This window comes from Gopherus flavomarginatus, chromosome 9, assembly GCF_025201925.1.
Source record: "Gopherus flavomarginatus isolate rGopFla2 chromosome 9, rGopFla2.mat.asm, whole genome shotgun sequence".
NCBI classification, from domain to species: domain Eukaryota; kingdom Metazoa; phylum Chordata; order Testudines; family Testudinidae; genus Gopherus; species Gopherus flavomarginatus.
This window is the reverse complement of record NC_066625.1, coordinates 55,595,568-55,614,897: the sequence shown is the minus strand read 5'-3', so window position 1 is coordinate 55,614,897 and position 19,330 is coordinate 55,595,568. Positions and strand designations below refer to the sequence as shown.

At 49.1% G+C, this 19,330-nt stretch overlaps 1 protein-coding gene across 7 annotated transcripts in view; it reads right to left on the bottom strand.

The window, feature by feature from the left end:
- LINGO1 (leucine rich repeat and Ig domain containing 1) overlaps positions 1–19,330 on the bottom strand; it is a 495,185-nt gene that overhangs the window by 168,234 nt on the left and 307,621 nt on the right. The gene's annotated exons all lie outside the window — the stretch shown is intronic.

The following is a 19,330-nucleotide window of genomic DNA, read 5'->3' as shown; positions in this document are numbered from 1 at the left end:
TGGAGCAGAACAGTACTCAGTGGGGCAAAGTCACCTCCACTGTGGAGTTACACCTCAGGCAGGTTTGGCCCAGCATACTTTGGGGTGATCTCTTAAAATAGGCAATTGTGCAATAAGGGCAATTTCTTGCCCAGGTTTCACTGTATTTAAACACTAAGAACTGTCCTTCCTGTAGGGACCTTGAGCATGTGTGAATCCTTTTGGAAACAACACTGGGGCCTCCTTTCACATAGAAAACACTAGAGCAATGAGGGTATCCTCCCTGCTCAGACAGTCATGGCATAAGGGGAGTCCCCCTCTCTTGCAAACAGTGCTAGGGAGCTTTGCAAAGTCCTAAACCACATGAAACTTGCCTGCCTACAAGCATCATTACAGATACAAGGCAGCTCAGCTCATCCAGTGCTCCCCATGCCCCTCAAGCCATCCCGGAGAACAAGGGCCAATTTTTGAGTTTGCACCTAAACCAAGTTAAACTCAGGGGCTTCCACTGAGTGTGCCTTTGTGATTTTGAGTTTATTTGAGCCCTAAGTTTTGGGGTGGGGCATGAATCCAGGTGACAACACCAGGTAAAAGGCTGGTATGAAAGCCATGAGCTAGAACCACTGGAGATCCCCAGGCACAAAGCTGGATACTTTGCTGCAGTCATAGCACACAGAGTTTAAGAGGGGTGCATAAAGTTCTGGATCTGAGTCAAGAATCCAGGAAGCTCCAGTTCAGGGAGGGTGTTATGCTGCACTCTGGGCTCCACTCTCCTATGTGCTTTAGAGATAGAGATGAGCAAACTGCTTTGGACCCAGTATGACCCAGCCTGAAATTCTGTCCCAAATTCAACCCTAACCAAACCAGTCTTGATGCATTTGGTGTAAATGTTCAGATACAACAAGAAATAATCTTTAGGAACATGTAACAGGGCAGCCATCTCCAAAGTGCTCCCTCCTGGCATGGGGTGGCTCCACAGCAACACTACTTCAGTTTCCCCTTCTCAGGGCTCCTCAGTAAACTCTTTGCCTAGTCTCTTTGCCTTACCCTCTGCCAGCTCAGGCAGGCTGACAACAAAGCCTTTCAAGAACAGAACTCAAAGATGTGTCTCCCCTAGTAACCCAAACCAAACAGAACTACGAGTCTTCTTCCCCGTCTCTGGCTGGACCAGGATCCTCCTCTTTGAAAGTCTGTCTCCCTGCTCTATCTCCTGTCACCACTCACCCCTTTAAGGGCAGATGGGCCCAGACTATCTGTGATGCTTCTATTCATTTTCTCCTGCACTTCTTTCTTCCAATCCAGCCCCAGAAAGGCTAACGCTCCTGAGAAAAGTCCATGTGAAGCCTGACCAGAGTCAGCAGTCACCTGAGGTCTCCCAAGGAAGTTTGTTGGTGCAAGACTCCTAGCTCAGGTCTGCAGCCCCAAGAGGTTGGGCTAAGCATCTTACTTTGGGGGTTTCCCTAATAAATGACTGAAACATCCAACCCTTTGGGGTTCAGCTGGCACTGATATGAATGCTTTCCAAGCTGTGCTCTAGTACACACACAACTCTAGGAGTCTCCAAGGCTATGCCCAGACCACATTTCTCTGTGTGAGGTTTGTAAAGCACCGAATGAAACTGATAGGGCCACCAAGGAAAGGGTTTGGGAAGCAGAGTGGGTACTCTCAGGGGACTTGGGAAAAGCCTACTCATAACCTCAGTGCATCTTCTCAACCCTGACCATCACCCCAGTGCAAATGTCCTTCAGTATGTATCTTCTCCCAGATCAGTTCTTAAAGCACAAATACATCCCATAGACCAGGACCTACATTTGGAGTTAAATAACTACAGTGTCTTCTTTAATGCATTCTCCCTGGCATGATGAAATTCCGGCACTTGAGTTACTAAATCAACATTAGCTGCGGCCTTAAAACTATATAGAGACAGAGATATAAATTGAAACACAGCTTGTGTGAACCTCCATGAGTCGCAGGGAGCATGCAAACTCGAATTCAAAATGGCACATCAAGGCCTCAGTGCAGATACTTCAATTACAGATGATAAACTTTCAACCCCAGGGGTGCTAAACTGGGCTGGTTCAGTTCCTGTCTGGGTTTCTCCCTTTTGAAAGGCAAGCTAGAGAAAATGAAAGGGAGAGAGGTGGTAAGAAAGGAGGAATGAGAGAGTGCTGGAAAGAAAGATGCAGGAAGGAAGGTGCAAAACTGGGGAGTGGAAGAGTCCTAAAGAAGGGAGGTGAGAATGGGGGATAGGGGAATATGAGAGGAAGGAAGGAAAAGTGGTATTGGGAGAAGTTGCCAAGAGAAGGGAATCCAAAGGAAAGTATGAGACAGGGAGGCAGTGGAGGATGAAAGGGAGGAGAAACGAAGGTAGTGGGGGAGCTGCGTAGCCAGTCCAGTCCAGAGCCCCTTCTTTCACTCTGACCAGGATGCCATCTTGCACAGTCTGCCTGCCCCCTCCCAGGGGCAGCACACCTAGAACCTGCAAGGCGCAGCATCACCTCTCCCCTGTGGATTTCTCTGTGCAGTTTCCCATTCAGCCTGAAGCAGAGCCGTTAACAGGGGCTACTCTAGGAATTTTGCCGCCCCAAGCACGGCAGGCAGGCTGCCTTCTGTGGCTTGCCTGCAGATGGTCTGCTGGTCCACAGCTTCGGCGGACCTCCCGCAGGCGTGCCTGCGGGAGATCCTCCGAAGCCGCGGGACCAGCGGAGCCTCCGCAGGCACGCCTGCAGGAGGTCTGCCAAAGCCGTGGGATCAGCAGACCCTCCGCAGGCAAGCTGCCAAGGGCAGCCTGCCTGCCGCCCTCGCAGCACCTGCAGAGCGCCCCCCACGGCTTGCCACCCCAAGCACGCGCTTAGCGTGCTGGGGCCTGGAGCCGCCCCTGGCCGTTAAGCTCCCAGATACACAAATGGGCCCAGGCCTCATCTCTGCTGCCTAATGGCTGCTGTTAAGCCAAACCCAAGAAGAAGAGCTTTGCAGTTAAGGAGTGTAATGTACCTTGGGCCTGATCCTGTTACCCTGTGCTGGTACCGCAATGCAAGGCAGGCAGAGGTGGGACACAGCTGTTTCAAGCCACCTTTGTGCCACAGGCCTGCCCAGCTGCTGGTGTAATTCAGGGCAGCTTCATGACTGCCCTAACTTATGCCTCACTTCCATGGTCCCCTATGGCACAGAGAGTGGCTAGGGTGCAGCAGCCCTGGTGATCACCACTCTCATCCCTTCTCTACTCCCAACATGCCCCATATTCTGTATTCCCCCATTCCCTCAACTCTGTGCCAGCCAGGGAGCTGCCTAACCCTGGGGGTGTTCTGTGGGGCTGTTCCTGCCCTTCTGTCCCAAAGGAGCAATGTCAAGGGGCCAGGAGCAGGAGCGAATGATGGATGGATGGACAGAAAGAATCTGGAAAGTGAGCAGCCAGCAGGCTCAGTGCACTGACAAAGCCAGGAGCAGTGTAACAATGACCCTTCAGCGAACTCAGCCCTGGAACTCCTTGGTCTGGGTCCAACTAAGAGCAAAGATTATGGGCCTGCGTGACATGGGCAGCTCCAGTCCAGTAAATGACTGTGCACAAAAATGTTGTTTCCTTCCTGTTTTCCCTCACTTCACCCTAGTTATAGCTTGTATTTTAATTGCTCAGTGTCATGGGAGCAGTCAGGGAGGACCTAGCCCTTCTAGCTCATTAAAAAGCATCTTTGCAGCAGGTTCATGAGCTTAGCAGAGTTTGGAGACTAGAGATTAAAAGCATTCGGTGGTGGTTCTCCGGTGCCAGGATGCAACTGGATAACTCTTGGGAAGGCTCTTAGAGCAAAGGAGCTGAGGGGGGAGCCTCCTGTGGAAGATTCTGTTGATATGTTCTCCAGCACCAGTAGGAGTTGGGGGTGTGCTGCACCTTGCAGGCTAGGGTCCTCAGCCTGTACATGGCCATTGATGGCAGTGGTGGGCTGGGAAGGAATCTTTCCCTTTAAGCTGGTCAGTGACAGATGGAGGTGTTTAGAAAATCCCATGGAGGTAGAATATGGGACCGTATGGCTCAGAACACTGATGAGATCCAGCCAGACCACTCACCACTGGGAAATGGGCTCAGATCCAGCCCAGGTTGGTAGAGACCAAATGTCAGGAGCATCTGATGCTGACCGTGTAGGCTGTTAGCACACATTGCTGTCAGCACCGTTCCTAGAGGCATGTGTCCGCATCGCTGCTGCCAGCCTCAGCAGAGTGAGACCAAGGAATACAGTAGATGGGCCTAAACACTGAACTCCCCTCTCAGCTCAAAGGCAAGGCTGCAGTGTCACTGCCTGTGCTGTACCACAGCACTTCAGTTCCCAGGACTGACATAAGAATGGCCATACAGGGTCAGACCAAAAGTCCATCTAGCCCAGTATTCTGTCTTCCGACTGCAGCCAATGCCACGTGCCCCAGAGGGAATGAACAGAACAGGTAATTACTAAGTGATCCATCCCCTGTCGCCCATTCCCAGCTTCTGGCAAACAGAGGCTAGGGATACTATCCCTGCCCATCCTGGCTAATAGCCATTGATGGACCTCTCCTCCATGAACTTTTCTAGTTCTTTTTTGAACCCTGTTATAGTCTTGGCCTTCACAACACCCTCTGGCAAGGAGTTCCACCAGTTGACTGTGTTGCGTAAAAAAAATTTCCTTTTGTTTGTTTTAAACCTGTTGCCTATTAATTTCATTTGGTGACCCCTAGTTCTTGTGTTATGAGAAAGAGTAAATAAAGCTTCCTTACTTACTTTCTCCACACCCATCATGAATTTATAGACCTCAATCATATCCCCTGTTAGTTGTCTCTTTTCCAAGCTGAAAAATCCCAGTCTTATTAATACCTCCCTTATATGGCAGCCATTCCGTACCCCAATCATTTTTGTTGCCCTTTTCTGCAGTAGGCTTTGGACCGGAGCCGGAGCGGAGCAATTCAAAAAATGTGATTGCTCCAAATCCCTGCTTTTCTGAATCTTTTCCAATTCCAAGATATCTTTTTAGAGATGAGGCGACCACATCTGCATGCAATACTCAAGATGTGGGCGTACCATGGATTTATATAGCGGTAATATGATATTTTCTGTCTTATTATTTATCCTTTTCTTAATGATTCCCAACATTCTGTTCACTTTTTTGACTGCTCCACATTGAGTGGATGTTTCCAGAGAACTATCCACGATGTCTCCAAGATCTCTTTCTTGAGTTGTAACATCTAATTTAGACCCCATCATTTTATATGTATAGTTGGGATTATGTTTTCCAGCGTGCATTACTTTGCATTTATCAACATTGAATTTTATCTGCCATTTTGTTGCCCAGTCACCCAGTTTTAAGAGATTCTTTTGTAGCTCTTCGCAGTCTGCTGGGCACTTAACTATCTTGAGCAATTTTGCATCATCTGTAAATTTTGCCACCTCACTGTTTACCCCTTTTTCCAGATCATTTATGAGTATGTTGAATAGGACTGAGCCCAGTACAGACCCTTGGGGGACACCACTATTTAACTCTTTCCATTTTGAAAACAGATTATTTATTCCTACCCTTTGTTTCCTATATTTTAACCAGTTACAAATCCATGAAAGGACCTTCCCTGTTATCCCATGACAGCTTACTTTGCTTAAGAGCCTTTGGAGAGGAACCTTGTTAAAAGCTTTCTGAAAATCTAAGTACACTATATCCACTGGATCTCCTTTGTCCACATGCTTGCTGACCCTTAAAAGAATTCTAGTAGATTGGTGAGGCATGATTTCCCTTTACAAAAACCATGTTGACTCTTCCCCAACAATTGTGTTTATCTGTGTGTCTGACAATTTTGTTCTTTACTATAGTTTCAACCAGTTTCCCCAGTACCGAAGTCAGGCTTACCAGTCTGTAATTGTCTGGATCACCTCTGGAGCCCTTTTTAAAAATTAGCATCACATTAGCTACCCTCCAGCTGATTTAAATGATAGGTTACAGACTACATTTAGTAGTTCTGCAATTTCATATTTGAGTTCCTTCAGAAGTTTTGGGTAAATACCATCCAGTCCTGGTGACTTATTACTGTTTAGTTTATCAATTTGTTCCAAAACCTCCTCTAATGACACCTCAGTCTGGGACAGTTCCTCAAGTTTGCCACCTAAAAAGAATAGTCCAGGTTTGGGAATCTCTCTCACATCCTCAGCCGTGAAGACCAATGCAAAGAATTCATTTAGTTTCTCCATAACGGCCTTATCGTCCTTGAGTGCTTCTTTAGCATCTCGAACGACCAGTGGCCTCACTGGTTGTTTAGCAGGCTTCCTGCTTCTGATGTACTTAAATTTTTTTTTTTTTTTGCTATTACTTTTTGAGTCTTTGGCTAGCTGTTCTTCAAATTATTTTTTGGCCTTCCTAATTATATTTTTACATTTAATTTGCAGGAGTATATGCTTCTTTCTATTTTCCTCACTAGGATTTAACTTCCTTGCATCAGTGCTGAATCCAAGGACAAGGAATGGAAAAGACAGAAAGAGAGACTTCCCTGTCAATCCTGCAGCACCCTATGCCCGGCATATGTAAGGGGACTGTTGGCCCCTTACTAAAACTCAGTGGGGTTTTTTGGTTGCTAGCTCCCAGTACCAAAAGAAAGGGGAAGGGTCGATGGGAAATCAGGACCCTGAAACTGACAGTCCCCAGGAACAATGGGGAGAGGCCAATGCTCCAGGTCAGCCTGACTGACAGGGCGGGCAGGCTAATTAGGGAGTCAGCAGACCAGGGAGGTCCTGGCCTCCTTGTGAGCTGGAATTGCCTGGGCCAGAAAGAGTGGGGCCGAGCTAAGGAGAAAGCAGGGGTCCGAGGTGAGCTGGGGAGCAGAGCCGTGCCGGCCAGAGAGAACCAGAGAAGCAGCTCAGGGGGAGCAGATCTGTGCTGGGAGCAGAGTGACAGAAGCAGCCCACAGAGAAGACCTGCGCTGGGAGCAGAGGTGCAGCAACCAGAGCCAGAGGGGCCAGAGAAGCAGCCCAGGGAGCTGGACGCAGAGCAGCAGCAGTGCTGAGGCAGAGTGGAGCTGGAGCTGGGGCTGGAGCAGTCTGGTTCCAGGTGCGGTGAGCAGCTGGGGAGAGCGAGGGGGACGCTGGGCAGCAGGCCCAGCACAGGGAGATTCCCCCAGCCAAGAGGTCCTGCAGGTTGGACTTGTGGGGGATCGTAACCCCGACAGGGGTGGGGTGGGGTGGGGTGGTGACACTGGGGGGAAGGGTCCTGCCACCTAGAACCTGATGGTGTGTGGCCCCTGCCAGAGCAAGTGTCCGACCCACAGCATCCCTGCCACACATCAAGGCCCTGGGCAGAAGGCCTGGGATTTGTGAGGAACAGGCTGTGAATTGCCCTGACATTCCAGCCATGGCTGCTTGTGACGTCCCTGTGCCGCAGAGTGAGGTGACAAGTTTTCCTTTAACCTTTTCTAATTTTCCTTATTTTTTAAGTTGATTGCTGTTTAATAAATTGTATTTGCTTTGAACTGTGGGTCAGGGAAGTGTCCAGTGCAGAAAGAGCACCCCGGAGCGGGGACACGTTAGCCCCTGCCCTAAGTGACCACAACAAGATTAGGGGTTGAGACCACAGGAGTGGCCCAGCCTTATTGGGGTTACAAAGGCTCTGCCAGACAGGAGAGTGGAAGGGGAGCCCTTGAGGTCAGGCAGGCCTCTGGGTAAAGAAAATTGGAGCACTTCCCTGACCCACTGATCATTGCATACAGTTCAAAGCAAATACAATTTATTAAACAGCAATCAATTAAAAAAAATAAGGAAAATTAGAAAAGGTTAAAGGAGCTGGGGCTGGAGCAGTCCGGAGCCAGGTGCAGTGAGCAGCTGGGGAGAGTGAGGGGGACGCTGTCTCTTTAGAGCTCTCCAAACAGGAAGCATCTTGCAATAACACGTACAGAACCCACTCTCACACTTACTCAAGAGTGAGGTGACAGGTTTTCCTTTAACTTTTTCTAATTTTCCTTATTTTTTTAAATTGATTGCTGTTTAATAAATTGTATTTGCTTTGAACTGTATGCAATGATCAGTGGGTCAGGGAAGTGTCCAGTGCAGAGAGAGCACCCCGGAGTGGGGACATGCTAGCCCCTGCCCTAAGTGACCACAACAAGATTGGAGGTTGAGACCACAGGACCCCTGGGCCCAGCTTTATTGGGGTGCTTAGCTTGGGAGTTCTAGCAAGACCCAGCAGACTAAACTGAACTGGAACAATGGGGCAGGAGGCCTGGGATTTGTGAGGAACAGGCTGTGAATTGCCCTGACATTGGGTTCTATATGTGTTATTGCAAGATGCTTCCTGTTTGGAGAGCTCTAAAGAGACAGCTACCCCTCTCCTCACTCACAGACACGCCTCAGATCCTTTCGCTAGCCCATTTCACTGGGGTAGTGTATAAGCCAGGAAAGTTCCCCACAGTAGCGGGACCATTCCACTGCTTACACGTGGAGATCTCCTAGTGGCTAGCCCAACACTGACCAGTTCTGAGCATGCTTAGCTTGGGAGTTCTAGCAAGACCCAGCAGACTGAACTGAACTGACAGCCTTCTAAACCTCAGTAGAGAGGCAGCAATCTTCTTACCAGAGGTGCTGGCCCTTTATCAGTCCTATATTAGCTGAGGCATGTCTGTGAGTGAGGGGAGGGGTAGCTGTCTCTTTAGAGCTCTCCAAACAGGAAGCATCTTGCAATAACATGTACAGAACCCACTCTCACACTTACTCAATACCAAGTGCTCCCTGGATTTAAATAAATGCCAAGATGCAATAACACAAAATTAGCAACCAAAACTGAAGCCGAGAAGCTCTCCACGGTCTCCAGGATGGCAGGTAATAAATGCAAAATGTTGCACAACATACATTAGTATTTTTGCATAACAAAAACGGCAAGAACCATTGTATCTTTTTCCCCATGAGAGAGACATACAACTTCATTCTCTCGTCTGCATAATGGGATTGTATCTTTGTTCGCACACACATCCCAAGTGATGTTCAAATCTTGTTCTGAGTCTGGATGAAGCATAGCAGGTCCAAGGTTCCAGCTCTCTCCACTCAGCCCATTGGTGCCTAGAGTCATACAGCGCAGACAGGATGAGGTGAAGGTCAAGGACTCCCTGACAGAGGCCTGGAGAAGCTGTAATGCCTGTGTGTGCAGGATGGGGGGATACTGCAGCACTATAAGGAACTGACACCCATTCTGCTCCGCACAGGGTACTTAAAGTTCACAGAGGGAGAAGAAAGAAACTCATTGGCAGAGAATGAGCCCAATGTCATTTTCTATTTCCTGGGTTTCCACAGCCCATAAATGCTTTTATAAGGTAGCTTGTATGTGTGTGTGTGGGTTTGCTTTGCCTTTTTTGTCTTTTCATTTACTATTAAGAAAGAAAGGAAGAAAGAAAGAAAAAAAACTCTCCGGTGCTCTCTATCTAACAGTGCTTTCCTCTTCTTTAGCACTGTCTATCCCAGTATCTAAAAATAAAACACAGACATTGATAAGTGAAACCTTGCAAGATGACAGAGCACCAGATCCTGAACTGGTGTGATTGGTGCAGCTCCATTGAACTCAACAGTATCAATAAGGCCTACGTTTTCAAGAGTGGGATATCATCTTGGATATCTCAGATTAGAGGTCCCAAGTTGAACCAAAATGGGCCTGAGTCTCCAAGGGGCTGTGACAATTTGTGCTGAGAGCCATTGAACTCTGTATATGATGGAAACCATTCCAAGCCATGGGGTGTTCCAGCACCTATGCCTGCAGCTCCTGTTGACTTCAAATGGGGTTATGGGGGTTCATTACATTGTGTCATTTGACTTGCATCTCAAAATCAGACATCCCAAAATTGAGACATCCAAAATGAGTGGATGATTTTGAAGATACCTTATGCAGATGGTACTTTTCTGTAAGACAAAGAGGGGCTACCTTCATTTTACAGATGGGGAAACTGAGGCACGGAGAGGGGAAGTAACTTGTTCAGTGTCACATGGGGAATTTGTGATAGCGCTAAATGAATATTTCTCCAAGCTGACAGAAGCTATTGTGCACATATACACTGAATGAGTTTTTTTACAGGCATATTATTGACTTAGCTTCTTTATGAACTCATATATATTTAGCAAAGTTTTAAAATATGGATCCAGGGGACATTTTACAGCTCAAATCATTCACTCAACAGGCCTTTTTAGTGCTTTATTGTGCAAATGGGCATGGAAACTTGCATGGTCTCATTCCAGTCCAGAGTACAGAGATGCTTTCGGATGCATCTCATAATGACTCCAGAAATACCATAATAACCCTACAAAGTAAAATCCAGCATAAACCAAAGGGGCGCTTGATAGCTACACGGCCTGCAAAACTGTACTTAAAAAGCAAAGCAAGGTTGTCTTCCATCTGGAGGAGCCTGGGGAAAGTACTCAAACCTGGGAAACAACTTCTTTATCTGCTTTATTACGTTTTTCATTTCTACAATTCTATGACTTTAAAGGGCTAAAAAGTTGAATTTATTTACTTATTTAATCCAGCTCTAGAAGAAGTGGGGAAACTGACTGTGAACAGGGACCTGCATTTCAATCTTCCACCCACACCAGATATTTATGGCCAAATTTCAAATCCCTTTTCTGCTGAAAGGCCACTTCCTAGAACCGCACAGGTGTGTGTGGGGAGTACAATGAGAATGCATGGATGGTCTTATCTGGGGTCTCCCAGACAGCACTCCTACACCATTCTCTACAATGACGCCTGCTGGGAGAGATTGGAACTGGAGCAGCTCGGAACGTCCTCACTCAATGCCCCTACAATTATCCCCAGATGACTCTTTCTGCGGGCAGGTGGGACTGAAAAATTGGCAGTTCCTACACAGCAGTGTGCTATACTCCTTCCCACCATGATTCCTGCTGACAGAGACTGGGACTGCTCTTGCTGGTGGCTCCCTAATGCCCAGAGTACACCATTCCTTACTATGATGCCTCCCTCATAGCACAGGGACTCCCCTTTCATTCAAGTGCACTCAGGTAGCAGAAACATCTTACAGAAGAAATAAGTTCCAAGAGGGAGGAAAAGCCCTGGTATCAGTTCCGTCCTCCAAAACGTCCATTCGTTAGCCCTGGCTGGAGGTGGGGGGACCTTTCCAAACGACCAGCAAAGGAGGAGACAAAAGCCAAATTGCTCAGCAGTTTACAAGTAAAAGTAAATGCTCTTAATTTTAGACCCACTGCCTGGGATTTGGATCTGATTGAATTCCCAAGCTGCCACCCAAACCGACGGCCTGTGCCACCCACAGCACAGCTGCCTTGGAATTCGGAGGCTCCACTCCCTTGCGCTCCCCTGGCTAGTACCCTTAAGGGGCACCATCAAGTGGTCTAAATAAATAAACCAACAGAACAAAGACTGATTAGTGATCCCCTCACAGAATTGCAGCTGAAGCACCGCATATGTTTATTCATAGCTGCCCAAAGCCTCAGTTCTTTCCCCAGCCCTTGGTTATCTATCCCAGGGAGCTCAGAAATGCTGATATGTTTAAAGTAACACTTGTTGCGCAAGCATAATTCTGCAAGCGCATCCACCATTCTGCTTCTCCTCTTTCTCGTCCTCAGCCCCACAGGCCTCGCCAACCAGATGCGCTGCTTTAAAATCCATTTATTAATCCCCTCACTCTCTGCCCCTCCACCTGCCTTGTCGCTTCAGGGGCGGTGCAGTGCATTTCTGCTATCAGCAAGCCCTGTTAGCAGAGGGCTCAGCAGGGAACAGCTGAGTGGGTAGAAGGTGATTGCTGCTCACTGGGATGAATGTGCATGTGGATATTCATTGGGTTTGGGGGGGAGTTGTTTGTTTTCTTTTCAGAAGAGCCCTGAGCAGGATAAAATAATTATTACCACGGGGGAACAACCCAACAACTTATTTTCCAATCAAATTCCAAACCAGGCAACCAAATAATACAAGTAAAATCCCTCTAACTGTTATTCCATGTTAAAATCCATCACTCCAATTCTCAGCTACTCATGCTCTTGGAGCAGCACAAAAGTGGCTGTAAGAGATCTCTGCTCTCTGTTTTCAGGGGGCCTGCTTAGCTCAGGTTAAGTAAGAGCAGCCATAGGGTGGCTCTATCTCATGCTCTGCCTTCTGTAACTCCCTACAGACCCTCCACAGAGACGAGCTGTAGTGAAGCTTGCTCTGGCTAGCCTTACTTGTGGGTCACCATCTCCTCCCTCCCTACTCTTGGCCCTGGCCCCGGCCCCATCCTCTTCTCCCTTCCCACTTTGGACTGATACAGAGGCACTAAGCCACTTATATACCAGCTGGGGAAGGCCCTTGCATAGGGGCCAGTCTTAGCAGCTATTCTCATGCTCCCTCCTTATCTCAAAACCATCTCCTGCCCCTTCAAGGCCCATTCATATTTCCAGAGCAGCATTAATGTAATCGAGTCAGGCCCTGAATTTTTAAATGGGAGCCAGACAGCTCAGGAGAGGGGAACAAGATGGCGAAGACCAGGAAAGAAAAGGATTGAGGCTGGGAAGAGAAGAAAAAGAAAATGGAGGAATATGGAAGAAGTAAGGCCGAGGTGGAGGGATAAAAAAGGAAAGAGAGAGGAGGGAGGGCTAAGGAGAGGAGAGACCATGAAACACAGAGAGCAAAGCACCTGCCTGCCCAGCTCCAGCATTGCTTGCAGCTCTACTAATTTGTTTGCAAAGGAGAAAATGAAAGAGGCTGATGGGCTAAGCTGAGTTCCCCCCGTTGGGTTCAGGAACAAGTGGCCTCTCAGGTTTAGCAGCATGCACACATGCACTCATGCAGAAAGACACTCAGCCTGGCAGGGCCTGCCCTGTGCCAAGACATGCGAGAAGAGCGTTTGTTGCTTGCAGGCCTTAAGTCTCATCAGACGAGCCCCTAGAAAACAATTTTCCACAGCTTTTCAATGCCTCGAACCCCTGAATCACCGAGAGCCTTCATGCCTCACCTTGCCGCAGCCTCCTTACTAACCCTTCCTTGCAGTGCCTGTCTGTGGGGCAGAGGCCCACAGCCTTAACCCGGCCATTTCAGAGGGGTGGCAGGCAATGATGTGCGTACCAGAGGGGAGGCAGCAGCCAGGGTTACAGACCTTGGCAAGGTTTGTTCCAAACTGAATCTGGTCCACATGAATGGGCTTGGCTAACAGAGGCACCTGACACCCACCTGTGACCCAGAGGGAGCATCTCTAGGGAGGGGAGGGGAACTCGGCTTCCAGATCCTTTTGGTCCTTGGCCTCTCTGTTCATCCTGCCCACCAAGGGGCCAATTAATGCCAGTGAGTTGTGCTGCGGACACCTGTCCATTAGGACTGTGCAGAGCCCCCGGGCTTTTCTCACGCAGCTACCAGGGAGGAATGAATTGCTTCTGCTTGCTACCTACCCAGCTCCAGCTGGGTTCAGGCTGGAGACTCAGAGGTAAAAGTCTCCTTACCCAATAGCAAATCCTGAGCCACCTCGGCGCTTTCCCATCCGGCTTCCCAACACATGTCCTCCTCCCTTTGTCTGTGATCTGTACTACCCCTGTGTGCTTTACAGGCCAGTATCAGTCGGAAGCCCTCCCACAGCCCTGCCAATGCCCCTTGTTTAAGGACAACAGCCCTCTGCTGCCCCAGTCCCCTGCCTGCAATGCTGAACTGTGCAGGGGCTTGAGTCCCACAAACATCCAACAGAGAAATGTTGGGCGACTGACTGACCTCACAGTGGGAGCTGGGCCGGGCTGAATTCAGCAATGCCTGAAATTACAACTCCACTGGCCCAACATTCACTAAAATGCTCTGGAGACCACGGCAACTAGGCCCCACCCTCCTGGCACAGCCCAAAGGTCAGTCACCCCTCCTTGTGCTAACCTGGGGCGATGCACCCAGAGGGATTGAAGGTGGGGCTTTTCCTGCCGGCCTGTCCTTAGGTTTCCTCCATGGGATGGCAGCTCTAAACTGTGGCTGAGGCTCCCTTGGAGCCCCATGGCAGAGGTGGATGTGCTTGCTGCATCAGTGAATCTGGCCATGCCCCTTCTTGGTGAGCACCATCTGCTTCCTGGGCTTTACCTCTCCTGTAGGAGGAGGTTGCAGCTGTTTTCGGGCACTTGCAGCCTCTCACGTAGTCTCTCTTCATCAGCAGCCTGCCTGGGTCTACATAGGCAAAAGCTGGCATAGCTTCATAGTCTCCACTGCCCTGGGTACTCACACAGCAGAGTGTCCAACACCGCTCTGCACCAGGAAAGCCCTTCAGTTCCCCAGAGACCTCACAACCAATCCAGCCCCACAGAAAACTACACAGCCATTCTCCTCCATCAAAAGCCATCCTCTTTCTCTCCAGCCGCCAGGATCTGTTGTCCTATATGGTCCTGCCAGGGATTACATAGTAAACTAGCTTCTGGCTGCCCCATGTCCTTCCAGAGACCACAAACTGTCACTACCAGCTCCAGTACCCTACAAATACATCCAGCCTTCCAGAGACCACCACAATCACATCCACTATTACCAGGGTAATTCCCACCCCAGAGACCACCACAACCAATGGCCACCCTCTGGAATGACTTCCACATGTCTAGATACCCTCTGCTAGCCAAGATGCCCTCCATTGTCCCAGCGACCATCTCTACCAGGCTGCAGCCCTAACATATACTATCTTGCACCACTTCAGAGTCCTACACAGCTCCAAGCACCAGGCCTCAGTCCCAGCTACAGTTCACCACAATTTCTTGAAGCAGATCCCACTGCCTGAGAAAGCTCTCCTCCCCTCCAGTGCTCCCTGAAGCTGGAGTCCCCTGAACCAGCCCAGTCACGAGCTATTCCTTGCATTCCTCTAACTGCCTCTGTCTGTCACTGAGTCAACTCCCGCCAGGTCATGCAGCACTGTGTAACTCTGACCTCGGATCAGCCATGCACTTGGACACACACTCACCCTGGTCTATCCCAGCCTTTGGAGAGGGGCCCAGATAGGTGCAGGACTGCGAGGAGCCAAACAGATTTCTTTGAAGGGAGGAGAAAAGAACAAATTCCCCCTCTCCCATCAGCATCTCTCGAAGAGAAGAATCAATTCAGCCCATAGTAATTGCGCCATTGTTCCATTTTTAATTAATGAAAGAAAAAACTAATCATTGAATTAAACTTCTCATTACTCCAGTTGAATACCCGCTAAGTAAATTTAATTACTATACGGATTGGGTCTCTCCTGGCCTGTTTCATTAGCTGCTGATAAAGATGGGGAAAGGAGAATGGGAGAAAGAAAGCCAGAGGTAAATGACTCAGCAGAAGTCAGGAGGCTCCCAGTACCAGCTAGTACTCAGCAAACTGGTTTGGGAAAGAACCTCTTGCTGGTGTCAGAAAAGCCTGGGATGGTTCCTCGAAGGATAAATATTCCCCCTTTCCCCAATCTGCCTCCTTTCCAGAAGAGAGTTCAACCATCTCCTGGCTTCACACCACCCTTAACCAAAGTGGGAGATCCACTGGGGTTAGAATCCCAGCTGCCCTCTGCTCTTGTTTAATGTCTCTGAAGTATGGGAAAGTTATTTGAAGAAAGGGGGCTGGCTAGCAGACCGTTCAGGATTCGTCTGGTGGGCTGGTGCCTTGGGATCTAACCCTTGTCTTTCTGCAGCCATATATGCTCTGCAGTGATCTCACTTTTTGGACACATGCATGCAGTCCCTGCACCTCTGCAGCACCCTCAGGATAGGAGTGAGGAGAGGTCCCTTGCTGAGCATCAATTCTCCAACCTGGTCAGCAGGGGCCACTCTTGCAGCTGTAAAATTAACTGCTCTCCAACCCCAGCTCCCCGTCCCCTATCCATACCTCATGGGATTATAAGGGTCTAGATCAGAGTTCTCAAGCTTCATTGCACTGCAACCCCCTTCTGACAACAAAAATTACTACATGACCTCCAGGAGCTGGGACCTCAAGTGCAGGTTGGGGGTGGAGGGGCAAAGTGGAAGCTCAGGGGCTTCAGACCCAGGCAGGGTGTCTGTAACCTGAGCCCTGGCTCAAACCCCCAGGCTTCAGCTTTGGCCCCGGCAAATCTAACACCAGCCCTGGTGACCCCATTAAAACAGGGTCACAACTCACTTTGGGGTCCTGACCCACAGTTTGAGAACCACTGGTCTGGATGGACTGAGATGCAGCCAATTCCACCAGCTTAGTGGACAAGGAGCTAATTCGGGTTCCAGCTCACATTTCCCCATGTGGTCCTCCTGCTGGGCAATAGATAGGGGCAGCTTCTTACATTCTGTCTACATGTGCCCCTCGCTTTGGTCAGCCTTTGCTCCCCTTTAAAAAGAAACAGTACGTTCACCTCAAACCCAGGCTCAAGGCTGGGACACTTGATCTCTCCAGACTTGACCAGCTCTGAAAGTGGTGCTGAGGTTAAACAGGTCATCATGCACAGGGGCTGGGAGTCAGCATGTTTCGCCTCGAGAAGGAATTTGTGGTAATAAAAGGGAACGATGTATATTCAAGCAGATGTAAAATGCTTATGTTGTCCTATCACGTTGTTGGAATAACAAGAAAACTGGTCAGCTTCAACACATCACAACCCTGTGCTGGGGTGGGAGTGTCGTCAGGTTTTAAATACTGTGCATTTGGGGTGAGCGGCACAGCTAGGAGTGAGTTATGGGTGGCTCCTCCTAAACAAGTGGCAATGAAATTTTGACAGCACATTCCAGCACATATTTTGTTCATGCCACATTTCCAATCCTTTTTTCCTGTCATGTTCCCGCTGATCCCCCCCACCCCCGCCACCCCTTTTGAAATACATTAGTTAATGTGGAAACAGTATTGTCACCAAAAGCAAAGGAGTTTAGTGACATCTGCTAAGCACAATTTCATGTCAATGTATAAGATGCTTTGGGAAGCACAGGAGTTTGCGTGTCAGTTTCCATGACCACTTAGGTGGCAAAAATGTTGACATGGTTACATTTCAGATTGCAGGAGGCTGGGATGGGGTGGGGGAGGAGGTTAGTGGATAAATAATTCATGTTCTTTCTTCTCTTATTAAGCAATCCTGGATAGTCAACCAAACAGACAGAGTGGTCAAAGATTCCAGTAGCTAAAAGGGACGTTATTTAATGGACAACCCCGGATCATGGCACTGTCACTGCTGCAGGAGGAGGAGAGAGTGATGTATTTGCATGCCCTCAACGAGGTATCTTTTGGTATTAGGATACCAGCTCATTCTCAGTCCACGTGAGGCTGCTTGGACGGAGAATGAGAGGGTTTTCTAATGACAGTCTAAAAGCAAACAACATTTTGGGGTGAAGGAATTTCTCATTCCCGTGACCTTCCTATACCCTCTGACTCAGGCCCAACCTTAGATGTATTTGTCTCTTAGGTTATGAATTGTTTGGCCTTCCTTCCATGCATCAGCAAAGCAGACCCCACATCTATTTCCCTTCCCTATTTCCCAAGGCATCCTTGTCTCTCTTTGCCCCTGATCTCCACAGCTCTCTGTGGATGGGCTGTGGAACTTGTCTTCTGGCTGGCTGGTCTCCTCAGATTGCCTGTGCTGCTGAGGATGGGGTCCTGGTGCATAGAACCTTCGGGCCAGGCACAGGTGCTTCATGCAGTGGAACTCCCTCAGCATCACTGTGCCCTCTTGACACAGGGCACAATGAGTGGCTGCCCATCCAGCCTGTGCCTTGCCTATCCCTCCTTTGATGGGGGTGTTGGGTCACGTACCAATGCTGGTTGCAGGGTGGGCAATGTTGGCTTTAACCCTCCCTCAGCAGACCGTGAACCCAAACTCGGAGGATCATGGAAGTTAAACAGGCCAAGCCATTTTGCCATGGCTTCTTAGAGGACAAGTCTGTTTTGTCTCTGCCTGCAGTGATCTTACTGGCCCTAATCCCATAAACGCCTTGAAGCAGAGTCACTGCAATAAGACAGTAAGCTGAGCCTGAGCCAGCAGTCTCTCTCGCAGCTTTATTCCAGCTCTTTATCCAGTGAGTGCTGGCCTGCTGTCAGAGCAGAGCAAGATCCTGAGGAGGAGATTAGCCTCCCCTACTGACTCCTTGGACAGAGAAGGGAGGGTCACAGCGGCGGGGGGAGCGCAAAGGTCGGACTGAAGGCCAGGCTCCGGTTAACACGATTTAGAAGCATTAGGCCTGCCGAAAACGTGGAGATAAGCCGGCAATGGACTTGGTGGGATAATCTGCCTTTCATGAAGGCTCGATGGCAAAGAGTTTAGCAGGCACATGGGCACGCCATTATCTGCACTCCTCAGGGAGCAAATAAGGCTAGCCAATTCCTTCCGAGGCCGAAGACCCAGCATAAGCGGGTGCAATTTTGACTGGGACAGGACCAGCAGTCACCTATATCAGAACTGAATGTGATCCCTGGAAACAGCGAACTTCCAGCAGCAAGTGTTTGTGGGGAGCCTCAAGAGCTAGAGTCTAGGTGAGGGCAGGGTGCATTGGGGAGGAGTTGGCTGCATCTGGCAGTGCATTCAGAGGCCGTGGCCTGGCGAGATGCTGACAGTCCAGCATCACTGCATTGTCCTGAGAGAGTGCTGGGGAACAGACTCGTGTTCACATAGTGTTTTGTTTTTTCCTTCCCACAGCACAAATGTATCTTGTGGGCTGGGGGAAAGTCTTCTCTATAGCTCAAGGCACCCCCATGACACGTACAAGGCAAAGGCCAGATTAAATACCGCTTGACTTGAACACACCACCTGGTACAACCAACCTTCAGGTGCGGTCAGACCACCTGATACATGCCTACATGATATGTCTGCTCCTTACAGCATACCCCTACAGGGTGCTGCTAACCCCCCACCCCTCACCCCAATCTCCCAAGTCTCTGGGAACTCTGCCCTGCCACACACAGGCATGTGGTAACACCCTGTCAGTTCCTTTGCTATTTCCAGTCCCTGGAGCTCCTCCCCATCACAGAAAACTACCATCAAAGACCTAGATTTAAGCTTTTTGCCTTGTCTAAATTTAGCTTCCAGGAGCTCTCGCCTGCAATCCCCTATGTCACTAACACAGCACGTACTGCAACCACAGGCTCTTTCTGAGATCTCTCTAAAAAACAATCCATAGTATATGGTTCATAAGATCTGACACCTTCACACCCACTAGGCAAATAACCTCACAGTTTTCACTGTCATCACATTCCCAGCCATCTAGACTGTATTTCTAATGACAAAACTCCCTCCTACCACTACAACCTGTTCGCTGAGCATGCCTGGCTCGCCTGCTCTCAGAAGGGATGCCTTTTAAGGACTCTGTCCTTTTGATTTCTGCTTGGTCTCCTTCCATCATAACTCTGCCTCCCTTTACTGAAGGACATAAGAATATGAGTACGGCCATACTGGGTCAGACCAATGGTCCATCTAGTCAATATCCTGTCTTCTGACAGTTGCCAGTGCCACATGCTTC